The sequence below is a fragment of the Falco biarmicus genome, chromosome 7 (assembly GCF_023638135.1).
Source record: "Falco biarmicus isolate bFalBia1 chromosome 7, bFalBia1.pri, whole genome shotgun sequence".
NCBI classification, from domain to species: Eukaryota; Metazoa; Chordata; class Aves; order Falconiformes; family Falconidae; genus Falco; species Falco biarmicus.
In genome coordinates this window covers 13242838-13258958 of record NC_079294.1, presented here as the reverse complement: position 1 = coordinate 13258958, position 16121 = coordinate 13242838, and the positions used below count along the sequence as shown (strand labels likewise).

The 16121-nt window shown below is 37.1% G+C and overlaps 1 protein-coding gene and 1 long non-coding RNA gene across 5 annotated transcripts in view; one reads left to right on the top strand and one right to left on the bottom strand.

Annotated features, from left to right (window-relative positions):
- LOC130153156 (uncharacterized) overlaps positions 1 to 12073 on the bottom strand; it is a 58643-nt gene extending 46570 nt beyond the window's left edge. For all 3 annotated transcript variants that reach the window (XR_008823245.1, XR_008823244.1, XR_008823243.1), the window contains exons 1-3: positions 11661 to 12073; positions 9339 to 9582; positions 7853 to 7893 (exon numbers count right to left, since the gene is read on the bottom strand). This is a non-coding gene — a long non-coding RNA (uncharacterized LOC130153156). The remainder of the gene's footprint in view (positions 1 to 7852; positions 7894 to 9338; positions 9583 to 11660) is intronic.
- AKAP6 (A-kinase anchoring protein 6) overlaps positions 1 to 16121 on the top strand; it is a 287326-nt gene that overhangs the window by 13792 nt on the left and 257413 nt on the right. The window lies entirely within an intron of this gene.

Here is a 16121-nt window from a genome sequence, read left to right as displayed (position 1 = left end):
GAGGTAACAGCTGATACTAGTGGGCCAGAAGTTAACTGCTGCTTAAAGACTCCACAGGCCCTTAGTCCTATTCAGCTCCTGTCAAAATGACGTGAACATTGCAAACCCCTCTGTGGCCATCTAATGGGTCTGATGCACTATTTCTTAGACTTATTCCCAATACAACTAGAAGTTTAAAGCACAATATGCAACAAAATATATGTAATGGCATTACCCAGTATGGTTACAGCATGCAGAAAATGAATCAGCAGCAATATAAGAACATAATAATAAATTTAACTTTGGCTAAGCGAGCTCATTTTTTAAATCCTTGGAGACTCTGCAGGATGTTTTAATGGGTCTTTTGTGATGTGGATATTTCCTCAGTTTAAAAACTAGACTAAGGAGGTTCATTTTGCATAACTTAGGAAGGAGCCTTCATACGTTAATGATTTTAGGTCACTGCTAAGCTAGACCAGATGTGGATGAATGGCTTAACAGTGAAATGCTGCATATCCCATTACAAAGCTTTTTAGGCTCTATACTTACCCTTTGGCAATAAGCTTGCAATTAATAAGTCCTTAATACACAGCTGTATGTCAAAAAAGGCAATATGAGTTCCACCACTGCTCTTGATGATTTTGGGGGAACCTTTGAAGCCAGCCATTGACAACATAAATTGAGGGAGCCATCTGTAATTAGGAATAGCTTGATCTGTGTATCATTGCCACCCAGAAAGATATTGTCTCCATCTGTGTTACAGAGGTTAGCAGAGAACCATATTGAAACCACAAATTAAACCTATTTTCTGGGTGAAAAGAAGGAAATGATGTGATTTAGAGAGCTGCTAAATAGGGAGTGCACTTTCTGAAATACCAGCAGTAGTCTTTAAGATTTGAATAATTCTCATCTAAAAAGAAGACATTATTGACTTGCAGAGATCCAAAAAATTCTGTTCTCTGAAATATGAAAAATAATAAAAGATAATTTATCAACCTTTTTTCTTGTTGGTATTTGATATAGAATAGGATAGTTCCGTTGGAAGGAACCTACAATGATCATCTAGTCCAATTGCCAGAGCACTTCAGGAAGTCCCGAAGTTAGAGTATGTTTTAAGGGCATTGCCCAAATGCCTCTTAAACACTGACAGGTGAGGGGCATTGACCACCTGTCTAGGAAGACTATTAAAGTGTTTTACCCTCTCAGTAAAGAAATTCTTCCTAATGTCCAGTCTAAGCCTCCACTGCTGCAGCTTGGAACCATTCCCATGTGTCTTATCACTGAATATCAAGGGAGAAGAGATTGGTGCCCCCCTCCCTATTTCCCCTCCTCAGAAAGCTGCAGAGAGCAATGAGGTCACCCTCAGCCTCCTTTTCTCCAAACTAGACAAACCCAAAGCCCTTAGCTGCTCCTCAGTACATCCTTCCAGCCCTTTTGCCAGCTTTGTTGCCCTCCTCTGGGTGCATTAACATCCTCTTTAAATTCTGGGGCCCAGAACTGCATACCTCAAGGTGAGGCAACACCAATGCTAAATGCAGTGGGATAATCACCTCTTTTAACTGGCTGATTAGGCTGTGATTGATACACCCTGGGATGTGGTTTGCCCTCTTGGCTGTCAGGGGACACTGCTGGCTCGGGTTGAGCCTGCTACGAACCAGCACCCCCAGATCCTTTCCTTCAGAGCTGCTCTCCAGCCACTCCTCTCCCCAAAGATGCTTGTGTCTAGCATTACCCAGATTTATATTAATTTTACTATATTAAAATTAATTTAAAAATTAACATTATATTAAAATATAAAGGTAGATGTGGAATGGTTAAAATGATTGGGCTCACATGCTCAAATAGTTTGGTTGCATTTGGTGCCTAGTACTCTATTCTTATTTCATTTATAGATGTCCTTTTTGTTTAGACAGGTGTTTTGCAGTCAGAAATGTTATGTGATCCTTTTAACAGCGATGGATCTTCCACTAAATGTTAGAGTGCTCAGTCAATTAACTGATGAAGCCGTTATTGTATCTGTCTTCTCCACCATTAATTCTGTCTATATGTCAGTGCTTTGTCATAGATGAATGAAAATTTAAGTAAACAGGTGAGAATATAATTAAAATCCATGTTTCTCTGGAACCTTTATATCTTAAAATTAATTATCAGTGTATCTGTCTATATCGTGAAACAGATTTATTCTATATTAACTTCATCATCAGTCCACATAGAAAAATCTTTTTTAATGATATGTGCTGTGATTTAAAATGAAAAACTGGCAGGGGTGGGGGGAAGTATTTTTACCGACTTTGCAATATCTGAAATGTTAAATGTAAAAAGTAGACTACTTGCCTCTGCAAAAGAAGAAACAATACAAATAGCTGTATTACTTTCTGAAAATAATAGCTACATCCTTCTGGCATGGAGCTCAATTTAATCAATGCTGACTTTGCATCCATTATTAAGAATTTGTTTACCTAGACTATTAGAACATGATACCAAATTATGATCTGCTTAATAAATCCAAGCATACTAAAACTACATCCTTAAAACAGCAGCTGAGGACTTTAATTAAAATTCTGGCATAAATGACATTTTCTGTGTGTGAAACTAAACCATAGCCACAATTTCATATGTTGTTTTTATGTCTGGAGCATATAGGTTAGGCATACATTTTTCAGCAAATATTGTAGACATGCTTAATTAGGCAAGCGATTTTATTTTCTCTGGGGAAGAACATGTTTTCTTCAGCAGTTTGAAGACCACTCATGGTTTCAAAAGTATCTAAGAGAACATGTACTGACCTAGTACTATAGGTCACTCGCAGAACTATTCAAAGATTCCAGTTAAGACCCAGGAAATTTTTTTTAATGCATTTATGTGGGCCAGAATTTAGAGTGCCTTATGCCTCCCAAGGTAAGAAAAATTGCTTGGAACGAGGCTGAAAAAGCCAGTTTCGTTCCTAGAATTTAAAGTTTTCTATGATGAGATTATTGCAGCTTGTTCATTAAAATGTATGTACCATAACTAAATTATCTTAGTGCATTTTATAGGATTTCATATTTTTTTTTGGAAGTAAGAGATGGAAGTCGTTCATGATTCTTTCTTTATTTTTCATGAAATTGGTGCAAACAGGTATTTCTGTTGAATTTCCTGTCTTGGTGAGTTTACTCTTAAAGCTTTTGAAAAGATATTTACCTTCACACATATATATGAAATCCCTAAGAATGATTGCATTGTAAAGCATCATAAAAATTGTTGATCAAAGTAGTAGTAAAATGAAAAAAAGAATAATTTATTTTGTTGTAAAGCTTTTCCTTGTTTCAAAATTTTAAAACCTTTTAGAAACGGATTCTAAAAGATATTTTGAATGGTTCTGAAACTTTATCTACTTGATTCTGAAAAATGTAGGTACAAAGCTAATATAATATTTTGGAGCTGTTTTTTGAACAGTCTTGTTTCCCAATACACTGACTTACAGTTAAAAATTTACAAAGATTTTTAAAGAATGAGGGAGAAGAATTTGCAATTCAAGTGATATTTTCTGACTTCCATGACAGAAATTTCTGATCAGCGCCGAAAAAATAAAAAATTGTGGCAAGTCAGATGTTAATGGTTGATGAGATAGTAATAACCTAAATGTAGCAGAAACTGTGTAACATTGACCATGTATTTACAATCCCTTTCACACACGTTTTCTAATATTTCAGAAAAAAAAATCTCCTTAATCACATTAGTTCAGAATCGTCTCTGGTTCTAGCAGTATAAAGTTTACAGAATAAAACATTTTCAGATATAAAACTAAATGAAGTAGTAATAGTAAAAATAAAGGTAGTAGTAAAGCTGGTACCCATTTCAGTCTCTGTCATTGTCAGTTTCCTAAAGAAAAAAATGTATTATATGTAGTAACAGAATTAAAAGCAAAGAGAAAAAGAAAAATTGAAGTTCAGCTAAGAATAGATAGCTCTGAAGTCTGCAGCTTTAATGTATAGCGAAAGGTATTGGCCTTTTCAAGCTATTTGGTCTTCTCAAGCTATTCAGTCTTCCCAAAAGGGAAAAGAAGCATTCCTGTGGCTAATATGTGGATTAGTCTAAATGCTTGTTTGGGCCTCAAAACAATTTTTGATGTGAATTTTTGTCCTGCTATGCTCTCTGTTTACTTCTTTCTGCTCTTGGAAGTTCTGAAGTACTATGGGAACACATTCTTGTGGTGTTTCTGACCTGACCCAAATGGAAAATTAAATAACAGAAAGCACCATTACAGTCTTGGTGCCTGCTGATACCTATTGCTTCTGTTAGATTCACTACATCATAACTTTCTTAAATCTATGAAACTAGTTACCTTAGGAAACATTGTGCTGGCTACTGAGCATTAAGAAGGTGTGTTTCTCATTTTATGCACTTGAGGCTTAGGTGAGATACTGGTGTTCACTGAACTTCAATTTCACTAAAATCTGAGTAGCAGACAAAACTTTTGAATGATTGGAAGTTAACATAAAGCTAAATGCTTTATTTTCATTTTCACAGCCATTGACTTTCATTTAAAAGTGCCCTTGGTTTAATTCCATAATGTAAGAAGTGATGGGTGTTGCTCAATGAATGAATGAAGACTGGAACAAAATAAATTACAGTCTAGAATGAAAAGCATTGACAATTGAGCTAGCAGTCTAAATCAGTAAGTCATCTAGCACCTGATAACTCTTATGACTGTCAATGGAACTATGCAAATTTAGGTGCATTGCTTTTTATGAAGATTTTATAAAGGGTGAAAACCTTTAGGAAAGCTGGAGATTGCATGAGCAGGAAAGGTCCTTTAATAGTTTGTTCCTAAATTGTACAGATGTTGAGCTTGATTCCTGCAGAACAGAGATGCTGGCAACTCTGAATAGGCCCATATACAAGCTTTGGCTGGTTAGAGCTTGGAAGATCTATATTGGACTAAAAATATGCTGGTGTTTTAGCACATTTATAAAAGATGCACATCAGTGACTATCAGGGTATGAAAAAGTGGTTACAATAATGCCCCACAGTGCCTAAAAACAGGAATGCATATATTAAGTCTCTTTGCAAGAGTGCCAGGACAAGTCTAGCACTGGCAATTCTATAATAAAATGCACTACAGAAACCCTGAGATAACAGTAAATGAGCTCAATAGCTTTGCATCATATAATGCATTGATACAGAGAGCTCAGGCCACTAAAGCAGTAAGGCTCCATTAGTGGAGTACTTTACCTGAGGCAATAAATTTATCTGTCAGCTGGGCTTACTAATGGAACGTGGCTACTTTTGGAGAAATCGGATTCACAAACTTGAGAAGCCCTTCACTGCATCCTGCTCTGCGGTAGGGATGATCAACAGTGTCCATCTCACATGTAGCTTTACCTGGTGTCTACAAACAGCTAAAGTAATGACAAAAGGGAATCCTGAAAACTGACTAATAATTTCAGTTGAAAATTCACTGTGGAAGAGTTCGCATTATCATAGCATGACTGATAGAAGATTTGTCTGGAACCCTAATGTATGCATGTACACATACATATGCATACACGTACATGTTACATAATGAGTTCTGGCATGCTAAAAAGCTTTCCTTCATTTAAAAATCTTTGCTTGATGACTCATTTCATCCCAATTTTAGAAGGTTTCTTTCCATCTTCTCGTAGAAGGGTGACAATGCTTCACTTCACCACCTCCACTTTGGTCACTGGCAGATGGGAAATGGGTCAAACTCTCTCAGAAGCCATATGTTTGCTCCCCGTGGGGTGCTGAAGGAAGAAAGGATTGATTTAATCCTTATTACTGCAAGAGCAGCCGTGTGGAAGGTGGATTTCTCTTAGGACCTTAAAAATTAATTCTGATTAAGGGAGAAAGTGAATTGGAAGTGCAATACAATAGAATAACTCTGTGTACATGCAATTCTATTTCGTCGTGATGAGTACTTTCTGCTGCTGCCTGTTTGCTGCCAAGCAGCTGCCTTAGTGTTTCCCTGGCTTGCTGTTTCCTCAGCTGTTATCAGCACTGCCTTTCCTCCTCCCCCTCTCCTTACTGAGATAATGGGGAATGTAGTTTGCTATAACCTCCACCAGCACCCGCTCAGCGGCAGACCAGCCCTGGCTGTTGTGCTACTCTAGAAGCTGGTTTGACTTGTTGGCAGTTCTCTTTGTAGCTCCTGCAGCAGCTTGCCTCCAGCCATTTCTCGTTTCTTAAAGGATTCTTGTTCCTTTTGCTGACACACGCTCCTGTGGACATGCCTTGTTTGGACTGGGGCAGAGTTTTGTGAAAAGCAGTACTTTATTATTGTGTCTGGAGGTGGAGGAGAATTTTTTCCCCCTGACGTTACCGAGTCCCAGCAAAAAGGAAATGCTAGCTCTTTATTTACTTGAGGTATAGGCTCAGATTCTTTGCTCAGAAGCTGCTGTAACCAGTTTAACCACAGAACAGGATAAGAAGTGATAAACAGAAATGAGGAACAGCTAATCTGGCAGCAGGGCAGGGACCTTGTGGTAGCTATAAATGATCTTAGCAGTACCTGAGACACCAATTGCACTAGAACGTGACTGAAGTGTCACATTCTGCAAGGTCCAGACTGGAAGAGGAAAGAGGCTTTCCAGGCATTTCTTTTGAAGCGTTCTGTATTTTCTGATGATATATACAAAGACTAAGCTCTAAGAAGTCTTGTGAGTAATGAAAGCATAGATGGAACCACAGATGAATCGTTCTGTCATGTCCTATCAACACTTGGTAGTTTTTCAGACCTGCAATCCTGAGAAGATTTGAAAAATTCCTGATCTGAATAGTGACGTAGATGATCGGGCCTTAATACATTGTTTTTTTCTTAAAATTCCTTAGTGCTGGTGTTGATGTCAGCAAGTGCACATGATGAAAACATACATAAACATGTGTTTTATACATTCTGCTCTGTTTGTGCTAGTTGTTGCACATGGTGCTGCCAAACAGAATTGTCTGCTCTTTCTATGCTTAGTTTTTCTCCCAGCTTCAATTCTGTCTTGAATGTCTGGGAGGCAAGAGCTGAAAACCATAGTTCTTCAGGTTTTAATTTCAACAGCAAAATGAGATTATAACAGGTGCAGGATTTGGTTTATGTTATGATTTAACTCCTAATGTACCTATCTGTTTCTTCCCTTGCTGCAGTAACTAACACTTTCTGATTTTTCTTCCTGTCATTTAATCCTTCAAAAATTCTGAGCCATGAATCTGTCAGGAGAGTAGGTGTGGGTGCCAGCCCCACATCTTTGCCTTCACTTGTTCTTGGAGCTGCTATTTCTCCACTGCCTCTCCTTTCTCACCTAAATGTAGCCAGTGAGAAAGGGAAAGGGTGAAACTCCTCTTAGTAAATCCATGTCATATTTCTTTGAATTTATGCACCATAGCTTTTCCATGTATGTTCTCAAAAACTTTGGGGTGGTGGTGTTTTTTTTTTTTTTCTTGGGGCATCCTCCGATAACTACCTGCTGTTTCTTGAAATTTTTGTGGTGGAACTGCTGCATCCTGATGCCTCTCCAAAGTCAGGAGTCCTGCTGATATTAATGTACCAGATGCTCCAGAACCTTCATGTACCCCCCCCTTTTTTTTTTTGAGTGGTGCAGGTAGCAGGCAGCATGTCAGTAGTAAGGCTTAGTAGGTTAAGCCTTTCTGTTGAATTGCTGGATCTGTAGAAATACAGCTGAATAGCCCAGGATGTAAAAATCAAGCCAGTGTAAGGTGTTTCTAATAAAGAAGGGGAGAAAGAGGAAACGGGATAATGTAGCTGAGCTGGAGGGAAGCGTCAGTGCATGCACTACAGGGCTGTCAACTCCTACGCTTACATCCTCAGAGCTGAATCATTAACCTGCACTGAAGTAAAGTGAGGTCAAATCTCTCTCTGACTTACCTGTTGGTTGAAGTTTCCTAGGGCTTGGACCTGAGAGTTGCCTGGCAGAGAAGTTAGAGAGAAAACTTGTAAAACGCATGATAAACTCAGAGTGAAAAATTATTTTAGGGGTACTAGACGTATTCTTTATCCCAAGCTGAATTTATTTCACTTTTCCTATTTCCCTCACCAATGCAGCTCTGCTCAGAACAGCATTTATAAGAACATTGGTATAGACCAGCCACTAGCACTTTAGTTACTGTTATATGTACCTACAACTTGTACTAGTCTAGAAACCAAAGTGGTGAAGATGCTGACAGTGTACATGTATTTCTAGTCATGCTTGATAGCTACATTTATAATGATGGCAATCCCAGGATGCCTTTTCTATGCTTGAAATATGCTGTAATTTCATAATGTTCAACCTGGAAGCAGGATACCACCCAGCACAATGATCTCTGACTCATCAAAAGAACTAAGTGCTGAGAAACCACTGAAGATGATTGTGTGTGCAGGCTTGGATTTGCAGCTAGAGCTGTGAGACAGAATGGAGGAGCAAGTATATGTGAATATTATTGTGGGATTGGAAGACTTAAAAGATCACCACCACTAAGACTAAGAAATGAGATCTGGGTAATTCTCCACCATACTGGGAGAAGTATCCAGAAGCATTCTACTGACAGGAGGGTGATGCATGTTCTTCACTGTATATTTAACTAGAAATAAGGTACAATTAGAATCAAGGCTCAGCTAGGAACAAGGTTCAATATGTTTCTCTTGCATTGTTGAACACACAGACTTGAACCAGTTCTGCAAGTGGAGCAGATCAGTGTAACTTTATAAACCTAATTGGGTCTGAGGATCAGCCTCAAGGGGCTTATACTGTTTGTTTTGAGATTATTCCTTTTCTCTCACTCCCAAGTCTCTCCTGCCCCCCACCTTTTAGCTTGTACATTTTCAAAATTTGATACAAAGACAGTTTCACTCTCCTTCATCCAGTGGCTATTTTGTGATTGTGAAGAGTAGGAATAAGCAGGTCACAGTGAAACACTTAGGTTGTAGAAAGTATTGCAGCTATGTAAATTGTACCCATTCAAGCAAAAACACTATCTACTGCACAAATTAAGATATTGTCCTGTAGGAGACCTATTTACTTGTGCCTGCATGGTCACATAAAGATATAAATACATTTTTATATATATGCAGGCATTTTTTTTTTCTATCCATGTAAAGTGGTGTGTAAGACCTTGATGTTTACCATTGGAAATGAAGTTTTTCCAGATGGATAAACATCTAAGGCTAAATTTTCTTTGGATTTCTTTTGTGAGAGGGAGATAACATTTTTAAAATATATGAGAGAAAATACAGATTTGATAGTATTAATTAAAAAAATGAGGAAACAAACCGTAAGAATTTCTTTAAAAATGAGTATATCTTAAGATACTTTAGTATCTTTAAAATACTTGAAAATGATACTTAAAAAGCATACTGTAAAATAAGAACTTACTATTGGCAGCAGGCTTATCCTCACGTCTCACACGCTTTTTTGCTTCCACAGCTGGTTAGGCTATATGGCCTTGAAAAAACATTCTTCATGTGGTTGCAGTTTACCATGCATTGCTCCTTGAAATTTCCAGGGGTGATTCTTATACTCAGCATGAAAATGAGCACAGGAAATAGTTTTCCTCTGTTTTTTATGATCTCTTTGCAGTTGAAAGTGATCTACAAGTTCTCAAAAAGTGCAAGATTTCCTGTATCACAAAACAGTGATCTAGTTTCAGACCGCATACATCTTGACAGAACATTCACTTCTCCAAAAATTTCTTTCCTTTTCAGGTATTTAACAGGTTCAAAATTACTTGTCAATTAGAAAGTAAAAACCCTTTTTTGACTATAGGTTGCTTAATTTCCCCCAAAGCACTCTAAATATAAAGTACAGCCAAAATGAGTTTTACATGCTGTATTTAATCTGCGTCCAACAAATTTCCAAAATTCGGATCCATTATATTAGTTAAGCATGACACATGGAGATATTCTGTGCACTCCTGTGTAGCCTGAGCACAACATCATTGTTGCAATAAAATCGATTACATAATGGATGTTGCTGGGTTTGCTGCCAGGAGAGCAACTACTCTTACGTGAGGAAGCCCCAGGAGTTTGAGTTGACTTTGTTGGACCTTTTTCTTTACTTCCCATTAACATCACAATCTCTTTGTATTTCTTTCTAGGGCTTACAGTAACTTGTGTACAGTACATGAGTAGAAATCTACTTTTGTTCTAGAATTTTTCCAAAACCGTGAACAGCAGTCAGTAACTGTTGATTTATCGTACTTGATATGTTTTACCTTCTCTGAATCTGATGTTAAAGTAACAGCCACAGAAACAACAAAGATAATTTTCTAGTAACATTTTTTTTAACCAGGGTAAATGAATTTCCACTTCTTCCCCCCACGATGCTTAGTTATTTAAAAAACAATACTCATGTCACATCATGTCATCAGAGCTTATAGATCTTGTAGAGGTACAGGCATTTTGGAAAAAGCTCTAAGGCAAGGCATGGAAGGGATGAGAAAGGGAGAAGACTTAAAACCTTTAGTAATCTGGATTTGTAATATAGAGCTTAAAACTGGAATATGAATATATCTATAAAATTAAAAAAAAACCTGTAGCACTTTAGTTTCCTTGCCCCTGATCTTGTCCAAAACAAATGGTAGTTAATTTGGTTAATCATACTTACAGAAGTGGTCCCATTTTTTAGAATGATGCTGTGCCTAAGAGAAGCCATAGCGATCTGTTCCCTTCTTTGTTTCATTAAAGCCTACCGGAGAACTTTGCCGAACAACTGTTATTTACCTAATTAACATTACAATGTAGTGTTCTAGTTCCAGTATGCGTTACAGAAGTCTTTCACCAAAGACACCAAAACTGTCAATTAGTCGGTCTTGATTATTTGATTACTGCTCATTATGATGCTCATAGAAAGAGCCATCCTCATTATTGCTTTGAATTTAAGCTGCACACAGGCACGTTTCTTGTTTTTGGTTTCGCTTGACTCTTAATTGCTGTAAACTACTTGAACATAAATTATGAAGATAAGGGGCAACTGCATGAAAGCATGCCTTATTCATGTCCGCGTGAAGCCAAACACTGCCCGTTTGGGGGGTTGTTTTTACTTTCTTTGGTGTGTTTACCATGTGTTATGGTGTCATATCATCATCTTTCATTCGATAGGAGTGCATTTCAAAGGAAGACAGCTGAGACTTTTAAGAGATCATGCATTTTTGAAGGCATGCTGTGCACAAAATTTACCAGTTATGCAAAGTCATACGTTTTCTCCTTAAAGATTTACAGCAAACAGACCAGCGTGATGCTGGTTTTGCATGCATTTGAATGTACATATGAGAAGTTTTGTCAAAACTACGTTAGTCAATCTTCTGTTAATCTAAACAAACAGATTTGTCTGTGTATTTTTACTTGGAAAGAAACAACTTGGCATCTTTTAATGTGCTTTATGTGATCAAACATTAAGTTAATGAACGGAAAATATTTGCATAGATGGCTCTTTTCTCCTTTTCCTTTCTTTGTGATATACCCTGTCGCTTTTATCACTTGTATAATTCTTTTATGCAGTAACAAGGTGCACTGCAGCGAATGCTCCATTCTGACACGCTGTGGCCTCTTGCTCAGCCTGTATTTCTGTTTCTTCCATTAATTAAAAAAATAATTATTATTTTTTAAAAAGTATATTTATTTATATATATATATATTTTTTTTCTTTTTAAGACAGCATTCATAAACACGGAAATATGAGGAACACAAAAATTCTTACCTGGTCTTCGCAGCTGGGTTACAAGACTGAGGACCAACATCACATATTATTACTTCTGGGACTTGTACTTGCAGGAAAGAACTTCCAGCCGTTTCCTCCCTGCTCCCTGCAGACTCCTGCCTGCAGGCAGTGTGTCCCTGAGTTAGTGAGGGTCAAGGTAGAGCAGTTAAAGCTACTTTTCTATGCGATTGTGATCTCTTTTCCTTCTCCCTGTGAAATCCTAATCTCTCCCCAACATCAGCTCCTAGGGTTCTTTATCTGCAGATTGAGACAGCTGATAGCTGGGTTTTTATCCTTATCAGAAGGGAGCTTTCTGAACAATGTCTGGCCCGGTTTCCAGGTTGCCTGCTATTACTATTTCCTTTACAGATTTTCTGCAAAAAGTGAGTGTCACCTTTGCTTCCATGGTGCTCTAGCCCATGCAGAGTATCTTGTATATACTTACTATCAAAGGACAGCAGTTTAGTTTATATCAGAGTGTTACTGCTGCAGGTTACAGCTGAGGCTGCAGGGCAATCTGGAGAGGTAGCAAGCCAGGCTATTGTCGCAGTTTCTTATTTTTTGATATAAAAGAGCTATATTATTTTGCCTTAAGCCTCCTAGAAACATCACTCGATTTTAAAATCGAGTGGTTGTGGGTTTGTTTTTTTTTTCTTTCCTGTTTTTATTTATGGGACCATTATGATTCTATTCAGAAAGAAAGATCTTTTTCTGCTACTGAAAAACATCTGCATGGTACACTACTTGCTTCTGTTTAGCCTTTCAGCTATTGCATTTTACTGGTGTTTAAGAAAGAATAAAAAAGGAGTAAATATTAGCAGACAGTCTATACTGGTGTATATCCCTCTTGTTAACAATAAGTCCCCAGGAAGATATGTATAGTTATGGTACTTATGCAGGATTAATGAGTAGTTAAGCAAGAAATCCTGACTGAATAAAGATTTCAAAAATGGACCCTTTTACAGGGTCAGAGAACAGGCCAAAGAAAGCAGTGCTTCAGGTCAGGAAGGCTGTTGTGATTTCAACAGTGCCCCAGATGCTGTCTGTATTATTTGCTGTATGAGAGCTTAGAATGTATTAATGTCTCTAAACTTATTGGTACTGCTGTATTTTGGTTTTCCTTCTGCACTTCACATCCAATGGCATTCTTGAATGAGCATTTAAATATGAACTGGGATGTTGATCCCAAGTAGTGTAGAACATAGGTAGCATGAAACTAAAAAGTTGAAAAGAAACTGTCAAAACAGCAGGAGGTTAAAATACAAAACAGAAAAAAAAAAAAAAATATAAAGACATTTAGATATGATTTTGTCACAACAGGAGTTCCTGAAATAACTACATAAACAGAGGCTTGCAGGTAAGGACACAAACCTTAGTCTGATTTTAAAAAACATAAATAAAATACCGCATGTCCTGCCCCTCTTGTCCCCTTGCTCATGAATCTACTTTATACTGCAACATAAACTTTAACTCTTTGAGATGATATGGGTGATGAGATAAACCGCAAAATAACATGTGAGTGATGGAGTTGGCAGCTGACAGAACTCACCTGTCAATATGAATTTAGTCTGACCTCTGACTTTCTAATACAATGTCTAATATCTAAAAGTAACTTCTAAAGTAATGTATTGACTTTCAAATTTTTTTGCAATTCTTTCTTACTGTGCAGTATGCCAGTGAACTTTTGAATGAAAGTTAAATTATTTCTCATTATTGCCCTTGCTTGTTTTACTCAGATTGTAGTACGCATGCAAACTGAATTTCTGTTTTCTCTAGTTCATGTTATCATATAAGAGTACATTGATTCATTGGATTTTTTTAATAGCTAGAAATGGTTGGTTTGCAAAACTGAACAAAAGTAGACCTTTGTCATCTTTTTTTCTGCTTCACGTGTTGTGGCTAATAATTCATATAGCAATGTTTGCTCTGGAACTGTAATGTTTGGTTAAGGGAAATCTCATTTAGTGAACTGTGGTCTAATACATAAAAATACTTTGGCATATAAATGTCACCTACACTTTTAAAAATAAATTTTTTTTAACCTTAATCTCATAAACTCTACAAATAAAATTTGAGTGCAGGTCAAAATTAGCGAATGGATTTTGAAGATAATGAAGTTCAGTCTTCAGATCTCTGTTTGTCTTTTTTGGAAGACAGGGAACAGTGATATGCTCAAACACCCGGCTGAAATTACTTACATTATTTCAAATATTCTGTAGTTCCATCTTTCAATCTACATCTTTGTTCCAACCAGGAGCAAGCAAACAAGGATGTGATGTTCAAAACCAGGGTGGTAGTTTGGCTCTTACAAGTATGGAAATCTCATGCAAATGCCTGTTCTCGACAATGTGAACAAATGCCATCGTTGGTAATACTTCCTGGGATAGAGGAAGAACCTGAGTGTTAATATCAGGTTTTAAAATGAAAAAAATTATAGAGGTAAAAAATAATGCAGCTCTTTAGGTTCTATTGTGTTCTACAGTATTAGAACCTTCTTTGGATCAAGTACAACATAAAATGAAAATCTATTTGAGAAGTGACTTGTTCCAAACTTCTATGATGGTTTGTGCACATGAAGTCTGTACTGTACTATATGTTTTTCCTGATTGTGTTTATCATTAGATACAGCTATTGTTATACCGGAAAAGGGACAATAACAATTAAGTTATAATATAGATGCCTTATATATTTAAGTTATATAGAAGTTTTATATAAAATGCCTTAAATTTATGAAGGCAAAGACATATATTAGTAGTCTAGCAGAAGGATGAAAGACAAGCTTTTGCTGTAAATCAAGGTATGGGACTGTGGAAATACTGGAAAAGGTCATGACTGGGGTAGAAAGAGTAAAGGGAGGCAAAGAGAACAGTGACCTGGACACAAGAACAAACACACCTATGAACATATACGCATTATACAAGTGTACATACATCTAGATGAATACATGAAGAGTCAGTCTAATTCATGTTGTTAGTATATAATACTAAGTAGCTTATGCTCATCCTATTCAAGTGACTTTTCTATCAGTCTCATCTTCAGATATGTTATGTAGAACTACAGCTTGCCAGTTTACAAATTACTGTTTTGGGAGCATCTAGTTTTATATATTGATTTTGCGAAATTAACTTGATATATATACACTGCATTACAAATCGAACTTATATACAGTGGGTAAGGTACCTACCATATGATATCCTAAAGAATGGAGCTTGTACAGATGAAAACAGAAAATGGTTAGTTTTTAGTACATGAAGTATCAATCTATCTATAGTGAGATTTATGCTAATATGGGAAGTACCAACTTCGAATTAGTGCTTCGCTGATTTCCTTTCCAGAGAAACTTTTTAGGAATAACACTCCAGAGAAGAATTCATAGATATCTATAGATACCTGAGGTGTACACAGATGAGCAGGAATTACTTGCCCATCTGGATTTTACAGTTTTGGTGACACTTTTTTTTTTTTTTTTTAAATGAATATAGAAGTGAATTTTCAAGGCTGTTTGCAATATTTTTCTTAGAGGAGGTATGTTTTTATTAATCATTGCTTTACTAACAAGCCACATATGCAGACAGGAACTATATGCTGAAATATTTAATAAAGACATATTTTAAGCAAAACATTGCAATGGAGGAAAAAGCTGTGATTAATAGGTTTTTGGCCTTAAGGGCAGCTCTTAGTTGAACACAGTAAAAATGGTTGCATTGTGCTAAAGAGGTATAATACATCATGAACTTTAAAATGTGCAAATGAGGTGATAAAGACAACTTGTGCTAATGGCCCATAACATCATGATGTAATAAAAGTGATAGCTGAACAGCTGACAACTGTGGTTATAAAGGACCTTCAAAGAAAATGATACTAATGCTGTAGAAAAACCTAGCAAATCTGTAATGACATTTCAAAGTAATGTGGCAAATTTAGGGTTTTGAAAGCAGAGTCTGCAGTAGACATGCAATCTCAGCTATCAGAGTCTGCACAGATGGAAGTGTGGAGTGCACCTCTGGAGTTAGGGAAGCCAGGTATGGGGTAACGGCAGGGTTACATACTCCTTGCCAGGTAGCTGTCCTCACTGGCATCATTGTAGCTGGGGGTTTCAGCTTTGTACATAATAATATCAGACTACAGAACACCCACAATGCCCTTATCAGCCCACCTGCTGCCCAGCCCATGGACTATCCCATGTTTGTATGGCATATGACGTAGACAAATAATTAATTTTTCCTAATTTGGACTGGAGAAGGGTTTTGTGAAATGCAGTGTAACAGAACCTGGTTGTTCTGTCTAGAGATAGAGGAGAAATTTCTCTCCTTGTTGTTGTGTCCTAGAGGAAATGCTGTAGCAGGATTTCCAGCAGGGGAGCAACCTGTGACCAGCTGTCCACTGGCTTCCCTGTGTCACCTTCCCTCCTAAAAGGACGTTGAACTTGGGGCCACAGCTTTTGTGACTTGTTAAGCAACT